Source organism: Lasioglossum baleicum, chromosome 11 (assembly GCF_051020765.1).
Source record: "Lasioglossum baleicum chromosome 11, iyLasBale1, whole genome shotgun sequence".
Lineage (NCBI taxonomy): Eukaryota > Metazoa > Arthropoda > Insecta > Hymenoptera > Halictidae > Lasioglossum > Lasioglossum baleicum.
The window spans coordinates 17,401,045-17,425,032 of record NC_134939.1 but is presented as its reverse complement, the minus strand read 5'-3'; the positions used below and the strand labels follow the sequence as shown (position 1 = coordinate 17,425,032).

Here is a 23,988-nt window from a genome sequence, read left to right as displayed (position 1 = left end):
CTAATCATGATACTTACAAATACAGCATTATGAGACTTTTAAGAAACTTAAATGGCGTAGTAAATGAATTCCAGCGGACACACCTGACCGAGAAAGCTAATGGCTCGAGAGCCAAGAGCAAGATGTAAAATCGCCTAAGTAGACGGTGGCTAACGACGAGTCCCGATTGAGCCATCGGCACGTCTGTCAACGGATTTCCTGCGCCTTAGGCTAGCAGGCCATAAACTTATCTCCGGGCAGGTAAAAGACAAAGTCTCGGCTAACGAGGGGCCATTTCCTCGGTTGTCTGTTGGTAGCTACACAGAGTGTTTAGGGGTGTTAGGAATCCGCGGGCCACTGGGTTCGCGAGACAGATACGAGTGGCTCCGAAGACGTTTTCCCCTCTTGTAGCTCTCTGTGCCGGTTTCCTCGGCGTTTCGCTGAAAAACGGGAGTGTTTATCAGGCCGCGTTTAGCGTAATCTCACGTCCCGAGGCACTCACGTAATTAGGGTCGGCCCTGCCCTTCTCTTTCTTCTTTCTCGCCGGGGTTTCGTGTCGCTTACACTGTCGTGCGTAATAATACGCGCCCGTTCAGAGACTTGTCCTCTCTTCGGGCCTCTGTCTAGTTTCCAACTTCGTGCGGCTCCTCCAGGTATCGCGCGTTGCCTCTCCTGTCTGAGCTCTAATTTAGATCGGAGGTAAAAGTGGGGGTTGCGAAACCTGCACGAGAGAATTTCTCTCTCTCTCTCTCTCTCTCTCTCTCTCGCGGTCCCTGGCACTTCGTCTTCCCCGTATTCCTCCCCCGAACCCCTAGCCAGTCCCTTTCAGTTGTTTCCCCGGTCTCTTTCCGCGCAGAGGCTGTCTTATCGCTTCAACCTACCCCTTTTCACCGGCCGGAATGGATTACCCTTGACGCTTCATTTATTCGTTTCGCCGCGATAACCACAGCCACGGCTCTACAGGTGTAACACTCTTCGATTGTCTAGCCTAATGGCCGGCGCGGTTCCTCCAACGACCGCATAACTCCGCTTCTGACGGAAGAACGCTAAACGACCGGCCGTTTGTTCGCTACCCGAGCGACTAATGAACGCTGGAATTTCGAGCGAGATCCGTCATCGCGAGCTGCTCAATTGTTTGCCGAAGAAATCCGGGAAGAGCTCGGCAACGTTGCTAACTCGAGCATCGTTATCCAAGAACGGTGATTTAATATTTATTTCCACATCCACAATTTGTTTAATCCTAATTTTTGGTTTCCCTTACGCCGTTTATAATAACAGAATACTTTCCCTAAGTTTTCAAACTTTGGGCTCAATGCGCAACCTGAAGGCATCATCGCACAACTTTGGGATTTTAATCCTGTCATTAGGGGGTCGAACACAAAATCTTTTATCAAATTTACTACAATTTGTTAGACAACTGACGACGAGAGTGTGTAGTTGACGAAGGTTTCTGTTTCCAATAGTTTAGCGTTTAATTATTGGCTGAAGAATTATTTAGGATCGGCATCTATTGGAATGGTCGAGGTGGTCGGCAGGTTGGTCTTGTTTAGGCGAGACCTTGGAAAACAAGCCGATACGAGAGGAGGGGAACAACAGGAAAAGTTGACGTAATTCGACCAGTCGGTTAATTGGGCCAGAGTGCTTTGGACACGATGTGCCCCAATTAACCGGGATACTGTGTAATCAGCCATTTCTGAAATAGCTGTGGGCAATATACGTTTACTTCGATGATTAAATCGGTACTGTTGTCGGTTAATTAGTAATGTTTCCCTCGTGGATTCGGTATTACCTTGCGAATGAATAAATAAGTGTGACTCGTTGTTGATCGACTCTACATATGCTGCGCCATCGGTACCTTGAAACCCGATTTTCTATGCAGTGTTGACCTCAACGCGACTCAACCGGATGATACGCGCATCAATTTTCCGAACCACTGTTTCGACATCTATATTATCCGCGCCCACGCGAACCCAGATCAATTCTCAATCGGTTTCCTCAAACCATCCAACCAGTTCGAAAAAACCAATGAGATTGACCAACGAAGTGGTTTTTTGAACGCGTAATACAGGAGTTTACTGTACGTTTGCATAATGCTGCTCATCGTATTTCCGTATCATCGGGGAGGATGATCGACTTGGTTGAAAAATGGCGATGGGAATGGAGCCGAAGGAATTGTTAGCGGTCTCAAAAAGGCAGCCGAAGGTTACAGAGCTCGCGGCTCGGAGTTTTCCCATTCAGCCGATACCCCGTTTAATCATGCGTCGTGTTCCACTAAAATTTATAAATTGAATTCGTTAGCCCGAACACGCCGATGCCGAAGCCAACCGGACAATGGATTTTGCAGGTTTAATTAGCGATTGTGCCGGCGTACGGAAAAAGTAAGTCATTATCGAGTCGCATTGTTTGCCCGGCGGCCATGTTCCGCCATATTTACCGGGGGCTGGTGCAACGAGAGTTTCTAAATTTTCCGGCCGGTAACGAGCGTCGTGTAGTTATTGCACGATTCGGTAGGAAAATATTAATTTCTCTTGTGTAGGATTACCGAGGGCTTCGATTCCATCGCGTGTTACCACTACCACCACCGTTACAAAACCACGCGGGCCGCGGCAACTCACGGACTCTATTCGAACGACAGAAATACAAGTTCTTGGAATTTCCACCGTGCGTACCACTAATTAAATCACATCGCGCTCGCGTCGTTTTATTTCCTCGCGGCTACCGCTGCGCCGCGCCGCTCCGATCCTAATTCGATGCTACGAAATTTCATTTTAATAATCCGTTTATGTTCCCGGTTCGCGTTACCGGCGTTTACGTAGACGGGGACATTATTTTATCAAGAAAGCGATTGCGCGTCGTTTCTTGGCGAGGTCGCGGCTCTAGCGCGGTCCAATTGAAATCAATTGATAAATTAACGGCGGCCTGGAAATTCATCGTCTCGATGCGTTTTCGTTCCACCGATATAAAAATAGCGTGTCAGGCCGTTTAATCCGGAACGAACGATGCGAACAAGCGTGCATTAAACATTGGCGATGTCCCGTGTATGGCTACCTGGCTGGTCCACAGGCGTAGAGAACGCGCGCGGAAAAGAGCGAGAGCGAGAGAGAAAGAGAGACAGGGGACCAGCATCGATCGGTGTCGAAGGCACGGAAAAAGAAGGAGAACGGTGACAATACATCGAAAATGCGTTTTCCATTATCCACTCACGTGCGAATCGAACGAGCGGCTTTCGGTCAGCCCGGTTTATTCGGAGAGCGATCGTTGATGTCCTCGTAGGCACGAAGAAATCTATTTCCAGTCGCCGGTTCAACCATTTTTTTTTTTTTTAATGGGTAATCCAGCACAGAACGATTCTACGGATTGCGCTATTGTCACACGTGGAAACGCGCGCTTGTGTTCCTACGTTGAATGCCAGCGAATCGACGCCATTACTTGCGCGCCCCTATTTATTTCGGCTCCCGAACCTCCATTATCCGACTGGTCGTCCAAGTAATTCGAAGATAAACGAGGCGATTCTGCGAGCGATTCGGATTTTCGAAATTCTGTTGGTTGCGATGGAGGCTTTTATTTGCACCATTTTTTTTTTCAACTGGATCTCTTTCCGACACATTACAACTACTTTCCTATTTCTTGGATTTCCAAATCTTTCCAATATTAGATATCTCCTATCTATTTCTCCTTCCCTGAATTTAATTTTTTTCAGATTGTAAGAACTGTATGCGAGTAATTAAGCCTGTCCAGCTACCTAAAGCAGAAATTCCTACTGCAAGTTGCTGAAGATTTAAGATCTGCCAGACTTCCTGGGCTTTCTGTCCCAATTTCGTTCGACTCATTCAGCGAATTATCTCGCCAGGAAGACGTTAATGCCGTTGAAAAATGCCTGGGAATAATTGAGACGATCTCTATACGAAGGTACAGCTGCTACATCGAGGATAGCAGCAACGAGATATTTGAAACGCTGACATTTCACGGCTGTATATTCCAATGATTTATTCCGAGCCATTGTACAAAATGTATTTCTGGCTGCAGAATCCGGGGGTATTGAATTTTCCCGGTATTTTTTATTCAAGGCATCGCCACAAAAGTTCTATAGTTGGAATGATTTTCTATAAACGCTGACCATTGCGCTCGAATCGAGCCACCGAGAATATGTACACGCAGACAACTTCGCGTACCGCGCACCACCGCGTTGCACAAGTGCACTTTAGTTCTCCCCGTTATTAACGCCTCGTGTTCTCTCTGTTTCGACAATACGTCGTCGTCTGCCGCGACATCGCGCAGGAATAAATTATTTCCGATAATTTGTGTGTAATACACTGGCGCGAGATCAGGAAACGGATTACATCCCGATATGCGACTGTGTGCATCGCGTGCGTTACGTCGCCCTTTTGCAGAGAACATTTTCGAACCGGGAATGCAAATAAGGAAATTGCAAAGACAATGGCGCGCATTAAGAATGCAATAGATCGTGACCTAGTCAATCGTGACGATTGTGAATTCATAGAGCCCGATTTCTGTCACATGTCATCCCCAATTTCAACAAATTCGCTGCTCAGGCGAAGAAGGTGTTCCTCCCCGTGCTCTAATTAGCAGAATTTCATTTTAAGATCGAAAAGGATTTTTATCAAAATAGTTGAACAATTGCCACGTTTGCAGCGGCGACCGGGGGAATTTAAAGGAGAGTTATATTTTAAAATTCAACGGATGCATCGACGGATATTAATTAGATGTGTTAAGCGGAAAAGATAGCAATATTTTGGACAATAACGTGGCTGCGACACGAGCGACGTTTCAAAAGCCCGGCGACGTTATAAATGTGATCTGTTCATTTTTCCCCTCTCGACAATTGATATTCGAATAATCGGCGTTTTCGATAATCGACGTTCCGCCGTGCGCTGTATCGATGATTCTGCTCCGTGCACATCCCTCCCGCATTTATCGAAATCATCGCGTTTCTATATTCCTTCGTGCGATCGTAGGTTTAACGAACTCGGGCTGTTGTTCGATAGCTGTAAAATTTGGGGAAAATTGAGTGCAAAATTACAGCGATAGCGAATCGATTGTGCCCATAACTATGAAAATGGTCTAAGTGAAAAAAAAAGATGAGTTTATCATTTATTTCATAGTTATGGGGACTTCTTTAAATCTGAATTCAAATTCAACTTTCAATCGTTATATTTAAATCTAAATTCAATCTAAATGAAATCTAAATGGGTGCAATTATAAATGAAAACGACCAGTTGCATAAACAAAATGATAGAAATCGGAGGACTGCGAGCCACGGTTGAGACAACAGAGTCCCTTTCTCCCTCGCAGCAATAAAACCACTCCTAACGATAGAAGAACTCAATGGATGGGGCGGGGTCCGTCTCGGTCCAGGTCCTTTTTTTCTTCACAATTTTTGTGAAACGAGAGTCGACTCGGCTCGGAATACTCGACGGGGATACAACACTTTCTTTGAGCCGGTTCGTGGAAGAAATTTCGTGGGTGGGCCACGCGGGGTTGTATGCAGATAAGGACCGTACGGGCACTTAAAAGTCCCATTAAAACAATCTGCTCGAGTGGCCTCGGTCGTCTAAAAAAGACTAGGCTAGCTGGAGCGCGGTGTTCGTATATAAAACAGACCCCACTCGACTCCACGTTTCTCGTTCGGTGTTATCGTTTGTGGCAGCCATAGGGTGCTCCGAAACGAAAGTATGTACACCACGGGAGACATCGGGATCCGTTCGGGAACACGTTCCGGAAAATTTCCAAGCAGCATTTATGGAAACATTTTATAAAAATCTGGCATGAATCGCTCCTCCCTGCTTTAAACGTAAATACTAGAATTCTTATCAGTTTCATGTGGCATCAATTTATGATCATATTGTTAGTATATTCGTTAATTCTAGAAGCTGTGTTGTAATTTCTAGCAATTTTCTGAGCGTCTGGCTACCGGAATTTTAACACAGAAAAATTTTATCTAAAATCGATGGGGCTCGACAAACTGTAAAAATGCTCGTAAAAATGTGTTGGGGGCAAAAACCTGCGAATGATATTTTCTGGGGAAAATGTATGCAGGAATTCGTTTACTGGTATTCGAGAAGTGGAAGAATTTCAAGTTGGAAGTAGATTTTTCGGTGCGAGGACACCCGGTATAGCGTCATATTCCGTTCGGATAATTTACGAGCTCCTTTTTTCTTCCGTTCGGTCACGAGAAGGGGAAAAAGGGTGCTCGTTCGCTTGATTACTACTTTAATCTGCTTGGAGTAAACTAGTTCACGTTCCATTGGATTGGAGGGTGGCAAACGTTACCGAGAGAGATGGCGGCGCGGCGCGGAGAGAAAAAGAGGAGGAAACGAGGAAAAGAGAAAAAGAGAGAGAGCAAAAGACCGTTTGCGCGTAAGAATCAGCAAAGAAGTTTCGCCCGGGTCGCAGGCGAGAACGTGTGCACGCGCGGACGACGGATGAAGATGATATATTATGCTCGGCAGGGCAGCGCGTGAACGTACTATACATATACGCTCGCGAATAATGCAAAGAGCGACAGAGAAAGAGAGGGAGGAGGAGAGAGAGAGCTTACGATACTCCCCCTTGTATTATCGCAAGCCCTATCTCGAGGCAGCGACATATTTCAAGATCTGTTATCTTTAATGCTGTATCGTGAGCAAGAACGTGAGCCGACGCTTAGGCTTAAGCGGAGCTCGTACACGCGGCTGATAGAACTGCAGGATGCATCGATAGCTCCTCCTCTGTATTTTGCATCCCGCGAATCAGCCGGAGCTTTATAGAAAGCGGTCGGGAGTAAATCATATGACGTCGGATCAACGACGCCGAGGATTTACGCGTTCGGAAAATTGATCCTCCGAAACGTTGCGTGTTCTTAACGCGGTCCGTGCCTACCGGAAGAGGATTAATAGGCTTCTCAACCCTTAACGCGCCGCTGCCCTTTGACTGGCGCTAATAATTAAAGGCCGAGATTAGTCGACCCACTTCTATCTTAATCATTTCCTTATGCCTTGTGCAATCCCCGAGACTGGGATGCTTCTCACTCGAGGATTTTTATTTTCGGGTGAGAGAGAAAAATTAATTGGAATCTTTCGACTTGAATCTTCGCGTAACTTCATTCCTGGGAATTTAGGGAAAAATTAATCGTGCAACTTTTATCTCGAGCAATTCTTTATGCAGTTCCTGTTTTAAAAGACTTTCCGGGAGACTTGAGAAATAATCTGAAAGAAGTACCGTCACGCCAGTGATTGTAGTAGAGTAATCCTCGCGACAATTTCCAATTACGACCGATCAAAGGGTAGAAGTCACTTCATCTTCTATTTCGAGCGAAAAAATCAGCCTCGAGTTTGGCGAAGCTCTCGATGTCTGGTGAAAAAAAGGGGTGGCCACCCCCATCGATCCAGAGATCGAACTGTCACCTTCAGGACAGCTCGAGCGAGTCGAGATTTCTCGGGATGGCGATACAACACGTAGATGTACGTACACGTCGCGACGTCGTGTCGCGAATTTTCCTCGTCGAGGATTTAGCATAATTCCGTTGGCTGCGCGCTTCCGGCAGGGTTGGATGGGGGTGCTATTGGGCGAAGGCGGCTAGGAGGTTGACGAGAGACGAAGGGGTGGAGAGGAGTGCGGCTCTGATGGTGGTGGTAGAGATGACAGGGTTCTCGCGCTTTCCTCTTTTCCTCTGTCCTTCTTTCTCCGTCGCGCACTCAAGGCAGCGAGGCGGAGAGGCAGAGGTAGGCATGCCCTGACAGCGTGTGGGTCCATTTGGTTCACAGTGGTCGCCATGGTAACTTCAACCACCCTCTTGCTACCGCCCGATTCTGTACTACCACCAGTCCTCTAAAATTCTCTTCCTCTTTCCTTCTTCCCTTCTTTCCTTCTTTCAACCCGTTTCCTACTTTTCTCCGGTTCTTCGTGTCTCTTCCTACCTTCCCCCCCACCACCCTCAACCCTGCACACCCCTCTTGTATCGCTCGATACCGGTTCCCGTTTCTCTTTCTGACCCTTTTCTCCTATCCTAGTCCGCTTCGCCAACGCGTTTCACCTCGGAGGTCTATCCTGCTCGCCTCCGCTCGTCCCAGTTACCTGGCACCTAGCTCGGTCCTCAGTTACTAGGCTAAAGGGTTAATAGCTCCCTGGACGGTCACGTGACTAAAAATTACAGGCACCACACCACAGTCGTGCTCGCAGCCAGTCCCGCAGCTACAGACTCGTGCCGACGATGCAGATGTTGCCACTCTCTCTCTTGCGTTCGCTACGTTTCATAAATCTTTCCGCCCCCCTTTTTAAATTCGAACAACCACCCCCAGGGAAAATCTGAGAATTCTACCGTCAAACCATCCCTCGGGAGATTTCATTAAATCCTAACGATTCGACCACTTATGCTACGTCTGCACGGTTACTACGCCCCTCGACAACCCTTTCGGAATATTTCCAACGTGAGTTCTTAAAGTACAGTCGATCCTGATGATCCTGACGTCGTCGACACGATGAGTGCTGTCAATGTTTTGTGAAATATTTCCATTTTATATAAAATTATTTATCTATATAAAATACTAAAATACAGTTGCACCTCGGCAGAAATATTCGCGGCTATTTATCGCTGTAGTATTGACAATTACTTTATTAGTATTAGGGGTGCAGAGGACAGGAAAGCGGTGAAACGAGGGAGAAGGAAACGCGGAACGACAGGAGGGGGCGGGAGAAGAGTAGCATCGGGAAAGAAAGGCTCGTGAGAAGGCAGCGTGCGTAGACACTGTAGACACATCGGTGGCAGCAGCGACGGTGCAACCACCTCGCGATGAAATATGAATGATCCTGTTCTCTCGGCACAGATGGTTGAATTTTAGGTCGCTACTTCCTGCAGCAATAATGCTCTGATCGATAGGCTATGGCTATAGATACCAGTTAAACACGAGCAACCCCTTTTCGAATTCATTTCTCTAGCACCGGCACTGCTAGGCGCATCTTGGATACCCTAGGATTCTCTTTCTCTTGGTATAGCTTCTACGCTCACAAATGCACACTCTCTCTCTCTCACTGTCGCTGTCTCCCTCTCCACCCTCTTCTCTGGAGCCATGGTTCTTTCGTCTGCCTATCGATTCGCTTCGGCTTATGGTATTTTTATTTCCGAGTACCGGGTTGCCGTAGCTGGGAGCCTCTGAAAAATTGATCAGCCGGCCCCGATGATTCTTCTTTATTACATAATCACGTTTACCTCGTTCATCCTCCATCTCCCGGGAAGCGTAATAGCCTCGAATCCGTTTTCCGAAGGCTCGATGAAAATTTACTCGCCGGTTTACACCGGACACGTGAGGCTACGCCGCCAAGGAACGGTCTTCCGGCCAACTTTGGCTAAATTAGAACAAGCTAAACTTCTTTCGACTCCAATACCAGGGCGCGTCGATATCAAAGTTATTATTTGCTTAGAAACTCGAACCGTCCAGCCCCGGGACGTGAAGTCGATTCGAAATGAATTTATTTGTGGTCTCCGGAGTCCGAGAGCCTGTCCATAGCTAATTAAAAGTTCCTTTGAGATGTTCGAGGCAATACACACCGATTCGGTCGGATGTTTTCACGGTGGGCGTGGTCAAGGAGCCAATCGAACGGTTTTAATTGCTTCAATTTCATCGCAGTCCGCGATTCCACACGAGAGAAAAACGTCGTCTCTTCTTCACCGCCGTTTGCCCGTGTTCTACCGGTTTTTCAACTTTCTTTTCCTTTGCTACGGGATTCTGAATATTCGGTACGATAGCGCGCGGCGATGCCCTAAGTGCACACGCCGCGCCGCGTTCGCAGACTAATCAAATTTATGAGCCAACCCCCTCGTAGCCGGGCTCGTTTCTGTTGGTCCACTTAGCGCGACTTGCCCTCTCCTCCCGATGATGGGTTGTTTCGCGAAATTGATCGAGTTTCCGGGCTGGCTGGGCCAATAGTTCGGGGACTATTCGTCAAATGTACTCGATCCTCTATCGCGTCTTCCAAGAATTAACCCCCCGTTGCCATAGTCTCTCAATTTTGTCCACCCCGTGTCCATTATTGCTTTTTGTTCCCAGCTGACTTTGTTACTCGTGTAGCGCGCCAGGCGGGCGCTCCAACTAGGTCCAATTTTAATTCTCAACTAATTTTTTACTGTTTTAGGTTTCGAGAGAGAAATCTAAAGAAATTCCGGAACACACGTTTAAGTCGCTATATTAATATACAATCGTTGGAATTCCAAATGTTTAATGAATTAATCAGTGGAATTTCGGTCCGTTCGGTCGTTTTTAAGTAGCAAAATAAAAATTTGTCGACAATTTTAATTCTCGACTAATTTACTGTTCTAGGCTCTGAAAAAAATCTACAAATATTCTAGAACACACGTTGAAGTCCCCATATTAATACGCAATCGTTGGAACTTGAACTGTTCAAAGAATTAATGTGTGAAATTTCGATCCGTAAAGAATTACGCTTGATCGGACCTGAAATTACGAAGGACGACATACGGTAAGAGATCTCGGGCTCGCCCTAAATTAATATCTGCGTTTAAGAAGCGGCGGTGGGTCGGAGATTGGAGAAAGCGATCGCGGAAAACCACCCCAGCGGCAATTAAGCGTTTAGGATCGGGTCCTCGCGATGACGCATCGTTTAATTATTAACGCGGTTCGACAGATGCGAGGAGGAATGATCTTGGAGGGTGTATATGTGTGTGGGGATCACGCGTGATTTGCTACACGCCTCGATACGTCGTCTCGTGCGACGAGAGCTATGGTTGCCGAAAGTGTAACATCGGGGACAAAGAGGGGACAGACGCGAAATGGAGCCGGCCTCATCAGGATCGTACTACTTTCATGAATAATGCAGGCATATATGTATAACGCGGGCTGCCTCTTGCTCCAGATCTCTGCAACAGCTCTATCCGCGGCTGTTCTGTATAGGACTGCCGATGTACGACTAATCTCGTCGGGCAATCGAACCGTGCAATCTGATCAGGTAGCAGACAGCACTAGCAACGGCATCATGGAACCAAGGATGATTTCTGCGCGGGCAAATTCGATCTACCGCAGAGTCACGGCAAGAATCTCGCAGTCGTTGCCAATCAATCAAACGTCACTTTGAATTCTGGCCGATCTCACGTGTCTCATCTAAAGTGGCTCCCGTGGTGTAGCTATCCGATACTCGGCATTAATTAACGGGCGACAAGCCGATATAGTTCCGAGTACTCGTTCGCGCGTAATTCCACACGGTGCTTAATAGCGTTCGACGCGGAGAACGCTTTGCTACCCAAAACTGTCTTCACTCGCCGAGATAATAGACATCGATGTGCTTCGAGAACATTCAACGAAAAACGTCCAAGTCGTCATTAAATGTCTGAAATGTACTTGTTCGGCAAATAGTGTTAAAAATGATTAACCAGAGAAACGAATGAACCCGTGACAGCAAAGGTGACGTTCCCAAATAGGGGTCGTCTCTATCGAGGTATTAAACGTCGAATTTTTTGGAGAACGGTAGCACGGATGGGAGGGAAAAAGCGATTTTGGGTCTCATTCGGTGTTTTTCTGTTTTCGAATGAGGACAGGATCGATCGAGGCCGAATAGTCACGAGGCCGCGCACGGAATCGCGATGCTACGGGTCTAACCATTGCACACCGAACCTAATTCCGCGCGGGATTTGCTAATCCGGGGTTGCAGAGTCGGTCATTATTTGGTGTCGCGTGATCCCGGGGGTAAAGCAGCACACGGACCGTACGCCGTGCCAGCACAGGGAACGCGCGCTGTATTTATCCCTCGATATATCACCGAAACCCCTAAACAGCCCGGGAAAAGCCCATCTGACCGAGCCGAGCCGCGTATAAAGCGTCACCGTGCAGACCTACGGCAAAGTATTTAGCAGTGATGCGAAAATTTCGCCGGGACACATTGCGAGATTGTCCCCTCTCTCTCTCTCTCTCTCTCTCTCTCTCTCTCTTCGTCCTCTCCTGGCACACGCACAAATCCCGTGCAATTTTCGGAGTCGCGGAATAAATAAACGAGCCGAGTCCATGCAACCGATGAATTTGTAAAATCCACTCCCACGCTCGTTGATAAAACATGCAGGAATCATTGACGAAACACGCTTCAGACAAACCGTTCAATACTACGGCGAACATCTTGTTTGCACGTATGTACTTATTACCGATTCCCATCGGTTATCACCACCGGGCTGGAATTAGAGAGCTCCTTTTTTGGGAAGCGAACCAAGTATTTCTTTTTCACTACGTACACAATCTTGAAATAAGAAGGAAAACGTTTTGAACGGGTATTAATAACACGCGTGTATTTAAATCTATTGATCGGAAAACGAATATTCGGGTCCAAGTATGTTTAAGTTGGCAGCAAAATCGATGCGAACAGGTTCGAACGAAGCCGAATAAATATGAAAGGAATTCGGGAAGATGGGAGGACAGGGTGGAGGATAAATACTGGTATAATTAAAAATTCCAGGCCAAGTGGTTTTTGCGCCGCCGAGCGAAGACGCATGAGAAATCGTCGGTGATCTTGAGCGAGAGGGGATCAGAGAGTGTTTCCGTGGTTGGGGTGGCCTAGGATAAATGTTGCCTCGCGACGTGGCAGAGCCGGGTAAATAGTGAAAGCCAATCCCATCATTTTAAACAGCGGACGAATGACCGGAGGGAGAACGATTTCCGCGGGCGGGACGAATGCGTCGCCGGCGCGCGGCACCGAGGATTAAAATTGGAAGGAGCGGAAAAATTCCTGTCCCGGAGCGTATCTACGTGCAGGCCAATACGTATCGATCCCGGTGACTCTATTCAGCGTACACGACTCTCGACGAGGTGAGTTATATACCGCAGCCCCGGTGCCACGGTAGAGTAACCTCCCTTGTACACGCTCCGAAGCGTGTGTGCTTGTGAAAACACCAATATCGTTATTTATGTATCGCGCCGATAGTAGGCATCGCCTATATATCTCATCCCCCAAATGCCTCCCTCTTCCTCCCTCTCTCTCTCTCTGTCTCTGTCGCTTTTCTGCTTGCACTCTGTGTATCTTCCACCCTCTCTCTCTAGTACTCTTTTCCTCGGTTCTCTTCCCTGTCCTCTTTCTGTTCTTGTTTCCCCCTCGCTGGCACTCGGGGAAATGTACCACCGTAGGCAAACTTACGGTTAGACCGTGGCATTCCCGGGAATTCTCGGGATTTTCACGCGATATCTTTTGTCTTCTTTAACGGGCAGACACCTACAGCCTGCGCCGGATGAAGACGTCCCTGCTTAACCTTCCCACGCTGCTGCGAAACTCTCTTTAAACGCTTCAGCGAGGATATCTCGAGGTATACCCTCGCTGATCGGAACTGTCGCTATTGCTTAGCTGTATCTACTATTCTAGCACATTTTCCGAGACCGTTCTACTGTGAAAATAATGTCCTTCGCCCACCTACAATTTTCATCATACCGAAGTTTAGTTTCGAGAAGGTGTCTCGTAATATAATGTGTTTTTTGGGGATGGAATGTCAACGTAGTTGGAGCACAGGTTGAATCCTTGAGGTCAAGTATTTAAAATCCTTGCTCCTTCTATTTCACTTTGGCGAACGAAGGTCAACGATCAGAGATAATTCTGCTTTTTCAATCTATCTCCCGGACAACCAAGTTCTCATTATTATAAAGCCACTAACGAACCGAGGAAGCACTCTCAGACCGTCCAATTTCTCTCTCCCTTTTCGCCGTCCATCACCCTCATCCCCTCTTTGACGCTTCTTCCTCCGGTTATCTCTATTACGCTCTGGCCAGCGGGCCAAATCGATTTTCCGTGCAACTTGTAATCGCGAATGCGAAAGTAAAATCCCCCATCGATCTCCGATACGATAATAACGCCGAAAAGCAGACACAAATCTTCCGCAAACAATAACCCCCCGACATTCTGCCAGTTCTACCAGACTCGTTCAATCTACAACATCTCCATTCATTAATTAAGCAGCTCTGTTTTATTAGCTCTTATAATAATTTGAAGCTTACGAGGCAGTTTGAGAATCATTATTGTATATAATTTCAATCTACGATATTTCCTGTTATTAATAAAATAACTAACGCTCTGCTTCCTTATCTCCATAGTAATGTAACCATTTGGACTCGCAACTATTTTAACTCGAAAATGAAACATTTCTTCCGACGCAGAATATTTCCATTTCCTATGATTTCTCTCTTAAATTTTCTAATAATTGATAGCGATCGATTAGATACCAATATATTTTTCATAATGTATGATAAACCAAGTGTTAAAGTTTAGTCTCCAGCTTCACCATCTGTAATTTTCGCCGAAACTGTGTTTCACCTGTAAACGAGGTTACCTCAAGCGTCGTTGCGTATTCCGTGCACTCGCAAAAAAAAGATCCGTTCTCAGCTGATTGAATAGCATCTGTATAATCTGAATTAATTGGCGCCGCTTTTTCTGTTCCGCGCGGATATGGATCGCCGGTTAAAATCGCAATAGATCCAGCCGACTGTCGATAAGCATTGAAAAAAACTTCTGATGCTCGATTTCACCAATAGAACGAATCCACTGCTAATTGCACGGATGCATTCACCGGCGCGGCGCGGCGGTGTTTCGTCGATTTTGTTTATTTACGTTCCGCGAACGGCACTACTTATATCCGACGATGAAAACGCAGCCAGCCAGTCTTAAAAGGTTTACCCGGCTGACATCGTTTTGCCCGAATCTTCACTTTTTCATCTTTCGCTCGTCACTTCGTCAACGTTCTTCCTCCCGGTAGAGCTGCATCGATATCGATCGGTGATTACTAAATAGTTGCGCGATATTTATTTACGTGACGATTTGATCGCCTAACAGAGACGAGTTCGAAGATTTGTAAATACTTTTCGATTTAGAGAGCGAGACTTTTAATTGAACGACGGAAAGGAATCGGATTATTCTCTGTCGGATATTATAATACGGCCGGGAAACTCCGTCGACTTATTGACTAACGATAAGAAAAAATGAGAAGAAACCGTCCCGGCTTCCCAAATGTTTTACTTCCATTTGCACGATAATGAGAGTTACGGAGAACCCGGGAAGTTCCAGTCTAGAAACTGGCAAGTTTCGGATTTCAAGGCTTCGTTACGGCCAGGAATAATAAAGACTACCGAAGGTAAATGTTTTCGCGTGGGGTAAGTACGTGCGGCCTGTGAATATGCAAATCCGCAACAAATTCCCTCTGCTTGCCAATGCACCCACGTAACACGTTTTTCTCGTTCCCTAATTAACTCCTCGTGAAAGTAAGATTAGCGAGTTCGAGTTCCCCACCCCCATCCCCCCATCACGTCTCTCGGTATTAAACATAACTTTATTTTCGATTAGCTTCTTACTGTTCCGCGCTTATTCTTTTTTACCATTTCGCTGCTTCCACCGCTAAATCAATCACACGTAGTCACGTGTATTTTTAAGATGTTCAAAAAAGTGCAACGAGGAAACAGTGTCCAGTGTCCGCAGCAGGAGAGTGGCAGGATCGATGCACAGTGGAAAGATCCATTTTGGGGTCGGACATTTTCTGCGGCGATCGGAACGATTGAAACAACGAAATCGCGAAGAAGATCGAGTTGGCCCTGTATGCAAATCGCGGCGGCTACCTTTTTCGAACGAGCCCGCCAATTATACTGGACGTCGGGCAATTGTAACTGGGATAGCCAAATTTTCCCTATCGGTGTCAATTAAACCGGTTTTAATCCCTGTCGATCGTTCACGCTCGTGACCCCATCCACGCTATTCGACCAGCGGCAAAATGAAAAAAAAGCGAGCGAGCGAGCTGGCGGAAGAGAGATCGAGAGAGAGGGAGAGATAGATCGATGGAACGGGAAACGAGATCGCCGATTTCCCTCGATTTACTCTGCAAAACTCGGGGGATTGGTGATAGGTTCGCCGCCGGCGTCGGCACACGTAACGCTGGAAACTGCTTGATATTGTTTCGTCTCACGCACCCGGCCGAAATTTAGCGATTCCATGAAATGACGTGGCCAAGCGTGATAGATCGAGACGAACCGCGAGGGTGTAAAAAAATATTTGTCACCGGTTTCACCCGGGGCCGAATCACCGTTCCTCAATCGGCAGAGATTTATCAAAAAATTTTCCCCAGGAAGCCTGCCTGCCTGCCTGCCTCCGCTCCGTTTCGAATTTTTCCAATGATCGGATTTTTCACTTCGCTTTTGTCGACATTTTTCGGCTTCCAACCCTTACGTACCGCTGCCAGGTCTCCGAATTTTTCAGTCGCACAGAAAACTGTCGGAATCGCACAGTGGAAAATGTTGTGCTTACTTTTTTAATCAATTCACAGTCTCGTTGATTAGACGAGATTAGAGTTTTGCGTGGTTCCAGAGTGAGTTCTATACGTATATTTGGAAACTGTAAGTGCACAAATCAGTTTTCCTCGGTTTTTAACACCAGCCCTTCAGCCTGCGCAGCCCCCGTCATTGAACAGTGCCGCAGGGTGGTCGAAGAAGAGGGGGAGTCTGTGTCTTGAAGGAGGAAGAAGAAAATTTCCGACTTTCGACGTGGCGGTTTCGCCCTTCGGGGCGATCCTTCGTGATTCAGTGCGTTCACGGTAACGGTCAGATAACGAGTGAGTCTTTAAAGCCTTCGTTCTGGCATCACAAATCACCTTAAGCACGTTAGGATTAAGGTTGCCGGCACTGGCGGAGGCGGCAGCGCCGACTCCAATTACACTCGCCGACCCACACTTACCGCCTAGTTCTCTCTCTCTCCCTCTCTTTCTTCGGCATCCCCGCCACCACCCTTCCCATTCACCCTACTGTTTTCTTAAACCTGAATTTATTGTTTATTCTCCGGGTACTAGGACCCAGCGTTCTGCTCGCGCCCAGAGACACGGTTAATAAATCTCCGTCGTGTTTCCCGGGTAGGAAAACAAGCCTCTTGGCCCCGTGGTCCTCTCTCCCACGCTCTCGCCACTTCCGGCGAGCTCTTCTTCTATGAAATCAATCCGACGAATGAAAACAACACGGCCGAAAATTAAAGAAAACAGTCCGCCGGACAGTCGATTAGCGCGCTAGAGAGGAACGGTCTCTGGATATTTTCGGTTTCACCGGAGTGGTCTAGGAACTCGTGATTTTTCTGGGTAATGGGTCATCGGACGGCTTCAGGGTTGCTTCGAGCTATTTTAAATTGTTTCGATGTTAGGGATCACGAGCACAATTAAATTCTTCAAACATTTTCACCGTTTCCTGATTAAACCGCTCACGTTTGTCGCAAATGCTTATAATCTGCAGTCCAATGTTTATACGACATTTCAAGAATGTCGTAGAAGAGAAAAGAAAGATTATATTTTTTGCATGGCTACATTTATTACTAGACTTTGTTAAAATCTTCATCGCGAGTCTGTCCCGTTAAAATACGGCAAGGGGTTAATGATGACTCTAATGAATTAATTTGTTCGAAAACACGTGGGCGTGGGCAAGAGTAGAAACAAGTAGCGATCCAACGGAGGAGAAAGAATGTCCAGGGCGACAGCCACGATGCTTGGCCGAGATAAATCTTGAAATATTAATATCAGCGCATAATGAACACCGACTGCGGAGGCCCGGGATCCCCTCATAAATTTTTAATTGACCTAAGACCGTCCCCCTCGATCGGCAAAGCGAAATCCGCGCAACACGCCAGCCGCCGCGGCCTAGACTTATCCATCCTTCACCCCAATAACCTCGCCGCTTTTGATAATTTAATCAGCGGTACATTACTCTGCGTGAATCACGATACCCGTGGTCCCCGCCACTTTCGACCCGGCCCGGTTGCCGCGATATTTCACCGGCGCGCCGCGCCGGCCACGTTAATTATTCATTTATTATTCGCCGCGAGAACTCGGCCTCGGCTCTGCCATCGAACCCCTTCGCCGGACAAACTGTTTGACTCGGGGGATTACCAGGTTCACCCGATCGCACGAGTCAACTATTATGTACCTCCTACCCCATCGTCCTTTCATTCATTCTTCACCTACATATGTGCCCATAATTATGAAACTGGTCCAAGTCATATGTACTTCTCGTTTCGAGATATTTATACGATCACATTTGATTAAATTGAAGGAATATTTTTATATTGTGTAACATTTTAATTCAGAATTTTATTAGTATCGATTAATGTGAAAATTTATTATGAATGTGAAAGTGTGCTCAATTTGTGAATCGATCTCGAGAAAATATGCTATTCAGAATTTTTATATTTCCCAACAGAAAGAATTCATCGCGCATCCACGGTAATGGCCACCGAAAATTTATCAATTAAAACAAATCAATATTGTTCATTCATCTTCCACACGAACGTTTTTGTTGAGTCAGATTATATGTATGTGTAGGTTCCAATAGACGGTTCATTCAATTTTTGTACGGTGTTGCCGAATGTAAATATTTATGCTTCCGTTCGTTTTAATTGAACTTCGACTAGTGCATTGTTGTGCCAACTAATACCTGCACCGCTCGGTATAGCAAAAGCATTGCAGGAATTATAGGTTTCTCTTTTATCACCACCGAAATTAATCGTTATCAATGGAACGTAATTTCAACGAGCCTTCCATCTTCGGTCCAATAATTTTCACTACTGAAGAGATTATTCAGCTGTGAATGTAAAGATTGATTTAATTATAAGGTATAGTTACTAGGAGAAAAATTTTGGTGCAACAATAGAGTCAATAGAGCTCGTGTTCGAACTCGCTGTGATAAACAGCTTAATAAAGGCTGCCGACCCGGATTGCATTTCAAAGATTAAAGCTACCCAGGTCTTTTGCGTAAAATGAAATCGACCATTCCTACGCGATGAGAGAACACCCCGGCTAAATAGATCAGCCTCCATTCAGCCAGCACCGGCGTAAAGAGAAGATAATTATGCGATATTAATTGACCATGTATCATTAAAGGTTCAAATGAACAAAGAACGCGGATGAATGAACTTACACGTCCATTTTGAACACGAATTTTTAAGTATATTCCATTATTCTACGTTTTTACCTCTGTCCCTTTGAGTTACTCCGCTTTCCATCGCAGGGGTTCTCATATCTATTCATTTCGAGAGTTCATCAATTATTTTATCAATTCTCTCGTTCGATTTCCAAATTTAAAATATCGGCTACCCGTCCACCGCTATTTAAAAGCCTCCTTTAATAAAATGGTATCGAGCTTTAAATATTTTTACGTATCTCCGAGTGTTTGCAAGAGGTGTAGTTTATTGCACCGAGATTTTCGATTAAAAATACCGAGCGAAATTTCGCAATGCAACGGGGTTGATCCACTTCGCAGACGAATTGTGAACACGAAATCGGACTTGGAGTTATTTCGCACTTTCTCGTAGGGCTATTTTAAACTTTGTTCAGAACTCGTTTGGACTTGGCGCTTGTACTGTCAACTCGGACTTCTACGTTACTAGCACGACCGAACTTTCTATAGCTCGCATGTGCTTCATTATGTAGGCTGTCCGTAATACGCAGAACGCATTAGAGGGATGAAAGAAGCAGAATGAATTCATACAACCGTCTACTCTATCCAGGGAATGTTTCGCAGTCATACGGGAGACAGAAACGACTAATTTTTCTCCCTAGTTTTACATTCACGCGCTACACCAATCATCACTCTACGAACTTCACTCCGATAATGGAATTCCGTCGAACAGCGAGCGTTAATCGTCCCTCTCGTATTGCCAATATTAACGAACAATCACACGGTGTTTCGAGTTGGAGTGGAAGGTAGTACATCTTTAAATCTAGTTAATATTCGTACGATTAAAACAATTTACCTACTCAATTCTTGTTAGGTTATTTCGTTTAAAAGTTTCATAGCAATTATTAGATCTACATTGGGTCTGAAAACGAAGACTTTTCTATTGAGCATCTTGCAATCGACAGAATTGGTTATGAACGAAAGCCAATTTGCACTACAAGGCAGGAAACGAAGTCGTCCAGATATGCCACGACTTTGCGATTTAAAATAAGGTTAAGCAATAACTAGACTGCGGATGTTTATACAATTTTCAATTTTTGTAGGGAAATTTGAAGAACGTGGAATCATGTAAAATTTCATTTTCAGTGGTAGCTAAATTCTGCGGAATTTTATTTTCTAGCCTTTTTCTCGATAATTTTTGGAAGCCATAAATGCATAAAGATCCGCAGTCTAGTGATAACAAATAGATTACTTTCCGAACGACCTGATATATTTTTGCAAGATCGGCAGCCTGCTAATTTGCTATGCACACAGGGCCACGTCGCCATGGGGACAAGCTCTCTTGACATCGACAGGGCCGCTCGATTCCGCGCGGAAGTGTCGCGATATTTTTATTCGAATTATCCGCGACCCCCGGCGCGGCGATGCCATCAAAGGAGTACAGCAAGTACATTAATTTCGGGACGACACCCGGAACGCAAACTTACACACGTGCACAGAGAGAGGGAGAGAGTAGGTTTGGTTGCGTGTACTCAACACACTGCTGCCGTGTAGAAGTGTAGGTGATCCTGGACGGTGACTACGACACGGTATACATATAGCGACGGCTAAACCCCACTAAAGCTCGTAATGTATAGCCTAGCGCAACCCGTGCTACGCCCTCTGGCCAAGCCCTACGATCTCTCCACCTCCCTTTCCCTTGAACCAACCACCTTCTCACTCACTCTCGCATTCTCTCTCTCTCTCTCTCTCTCTCTCTCTCTCTCTCTCTCTCTCTCTCTTCCTCTCTAATATAGCTTCTCTGTTCCCGAGCTCCGCGATGCCAAGTAAAAACCCCCTCGGCTCTGCAGTCGACCTATCGCGATGGATTTAACGAATCCTTGATTAATTACGCTGCCGCGTCTTCGATCTAGCCTATTCATTCTTATTTATCTGGCAAAAGTTCTCTCACAAATATTGCTCGGCGAACGAACCTAGTGGATCGACTAATTGGCCTGCGAGAGGCAGTTCCGTTGTAAGTCTGATCAGAATTTAGTGGAGTACTTAATTTGGTATTAACTCCCCTTGAGTGGGGACACCGTTGCTAATGATACAAAATATGGCCGACTCACCCCTACGTTTCTATTCGGCTAGTTGGTACATGCTTGCGAATGTTGTCCTTTTTCCGTTCAATTTTTCGCACATGTTCCAGATATTTTTTCGATTTCTTCCAATTCCAAATTCCGAGATTGTGGAACATTTATCCCGACACGGATGTCAAACGTTTCCGAAACGGGTCCGCAAAAGTCCATGTACGGAAAACGCTACGTTCCACTCATTGTTCCCATAAAATCAGCTCCCGTGGTTTCAGGCTTTCGTGGCGCTATCACGGGGAATAAGCGAGGGTACGTAAGGCAGGGAGATTTTGAAGCGTGTTGGCGGTAGCTCGCACGAATTCGCGGCGCGCATCGGTGCATCGGGCGCATCGTTGCATCATCGCTGCGTAAACGTCGCGTCGCGGATTCGTCCGATTCAGGAGCAAAGCGCGCGTGTGGGAGCGGGTGCATCGGTGTCGGTGGGACACTATATGGTGTACAGTAGCCCGATACCAGCCTCTATACTCTATGGGGTGTGTATACCACTGTATACCGCATGTATACTGCTGCATACATGCGCGTGGCACGTAGCAAGCTGTTCCCGCGCTCCGTTCGCTAGCAGTGTGTACACACTTGCTTTGCTTCGAGCCATGTAGTCTCCATGACATCCGACCTCGGTGGCCGTGATAATGTCTATCAACTTTATCACGCGCTACAATACAGGGAACTAATTTAAGACACGGTCGGAAGCAATTGATGTGCAATCACCGTACACACTCTGTTCTGTTTCGTCGTTGCTATGGGTTTCTGTGATTCGATGCCGCTCTACCGGCAACAGTTTCGGCTGTCCGGGGCCGAAAGCAATCTGCTTTGCTGCTAACACGGTACACAAACTGCGCGATACCCTCCGCGAGCTCACGAGAACTCGCGATACCATGCTTAGAATCATCCTTAAATCAAGAAAAATAATACCTTTCTATTTTAAAGAAATAGAATACGTGACTGTCATCTATTACATTTTTTAAACATTTTCTTAGGTCTAATTCTTACATAAAAACTGCTAAATTTTTGACGCGTCGTCCATATGTCTCTTCTATTATTCAGATTGCATTTCAGACTGCAAGCTTGATGCGCCGAACACGATTCAATTATTCAAGTTGTATTTACCGCGAAATGTTTCCGGAGGAAATTCGACGGAGAGCGTTTCGAACGCGATTTTTCGCGCCATCCAATCTCATTGCTGTTAATACGCGATCCATTTTACGGAAGCGTTCAATCATCTTCCTGAGCAAGCACCGACTTTGTACATACGCCAATATAATCACGATTACCGTCGGGCCCGACCGCAAATAAATTTATTTTCTGTTTTTAATACAGGATGATTCTGGGAACTGGGACAAGTCACTGCTCTTTTTAAAGTAGAAATAGAAAAAAATGATAGAGGTATTTGTGTACATTTTGAAGTAGGAATTTTGCGGGTCAGCTTATAAATTTTTGTGAAGCTCGTGAACGATAGCGGCCCGAGGCGACGATAATAAAATTTGCGTTTCCATGAATAGTATTAATAGCGGTTTTTCACGGGGCCAGTGTGTAAAATACTTTGCGTGCCTTTTGTAGTGCCACAAAGGCGCCAGATTTCCCTTCCGCGGAGAGAGAGCGTCGCGAAATTCTTTCGCGGCCTGGCCAGGCGGTTGCTTTTCTCCCTTTTAACAAATTAAAGCCCCCCCCCCCCCCCCCGCCAGACAAAGACGTTTTTCACGTGCGGGACTGCCGCCGCGCGTTGCCCAGAAGAGGAGAAGTAAATCGAGGAACAAGAGTTGAGAGCCGCGAAAAGGGATGCAGAAAAGAAGCAGGAGCCAGGAAGTGCACAGCAAAAGAAACGAACTCGGGAAATAAAGGGGAACGTCGCAGCAGCCGCCGTCGACGCCGCGCCACGGCTAGCATTCTTTTTTTCGACCCGATTTACGGACCCGTCTCGCTATTATTCTGATTACATTTTTAAATGCGTGTCCCCCACCTTTTTTCTCCACCACCCACGCGTGTCTCCCGCGGACCTCGACGTCGTTTTCACACCCACCACTCGGAATCATCCCCGAGCTGATACGAAAGCAGTTCCAGTTCATCGTGACATTAAATTGTGTTAAATTACAAAACCGATATTCATTGAAAAGTAACCCATTTTCTGCCACGCTGAAACCAAAATTATATTTAAAATTCCATTGTACCCTTGCAATTACCAAGGGGATGTAAAATGCAAATACAACATCATAGAAATTGCAGTGTCGCAGTAGAACTTTTAACTCTATAATTCAACACTCCGAAAGATTACGAAGAAGCGCGGCTATGCAAAAATGTGCACAGTTTCCCGGGCCCGCGATAGAATGAACTTTCCGACGGATTAGAAATTGATAAGTCGAGATGTTCTTTCTTAATTGGTTACACGAATAGGTTTTTGTATCTGATGCATTATAAAACGATCGGTGCGATCCGATCCTAAAATTAGATTCGCCACGGGTGTTAATCATTTAAACACTTAAACCGTATCGGGATGGTAAATGGCATCGAAAACACCATTACAAAATCACCGAGTAAGTGAAGGTACAATCAGCTAAATCGATTTCGTATAATCGCAGCAGCAGTAATTTCGTAATGAGACGCGTTCGTGGGTTCGTTGAGATAGAACGAGAGGGAGAATGAAAGAGAGAGAGAGGGGGGGGGGGGAGAGAGAAAGGCGGGGGCGATACGAGAGGCGAATAAAGCCGCGTAGTGTTGGAAGAATCGAAGAATACATAAACATGCGGTCACATGCGGACTGCATTTGCATGCCGATGATATCGACGAGGCTCATGGGTTCGACGACCGGCCGGTTAAGTATTTTTAATAGGCGGCCAGACCAAAGGAACGCCTTCGGCTTTCCTTTTCACTGATCCGTTCTATCAAGTGCAATTGATTGCCACATCGCTACCGAGAACCTAATCGTGCTCACTTGTCATTGTTCACGACCTGTTCCGAGGCAAATAACTTTCAATCGTCTTCAGCCTGCTCGG

The 23,988-nt window shown here is 46.2% G+C and overlaps 1 protein-coding gene and 1 long non-coding RNA gene across 21 annotated transcripts in view; one reads left to right on the top strand and one right to left on the bottom strand.

Moving 5' to 3' along the window:
• Ten-m (teneurin transmembrane protein Ten-m) overlaps nt 1-23,988 on the bottom strand; it is a 534,210-nt gene that overhangs the window by 197,316 nt on the left and 312,906 nt on the right. The gene's annotated exons all lie outside the window — the stretch shown is intronic.
• Nucleotides 1-23,988, top strand: part of LOC143213769 (uncharacterized) — a 322,076-nt gene that overhangs the window by 6,647 nt on the left and 291,441 nt on the right. The gene's annotated exons all lie outside the window — the stretch shown is intronic.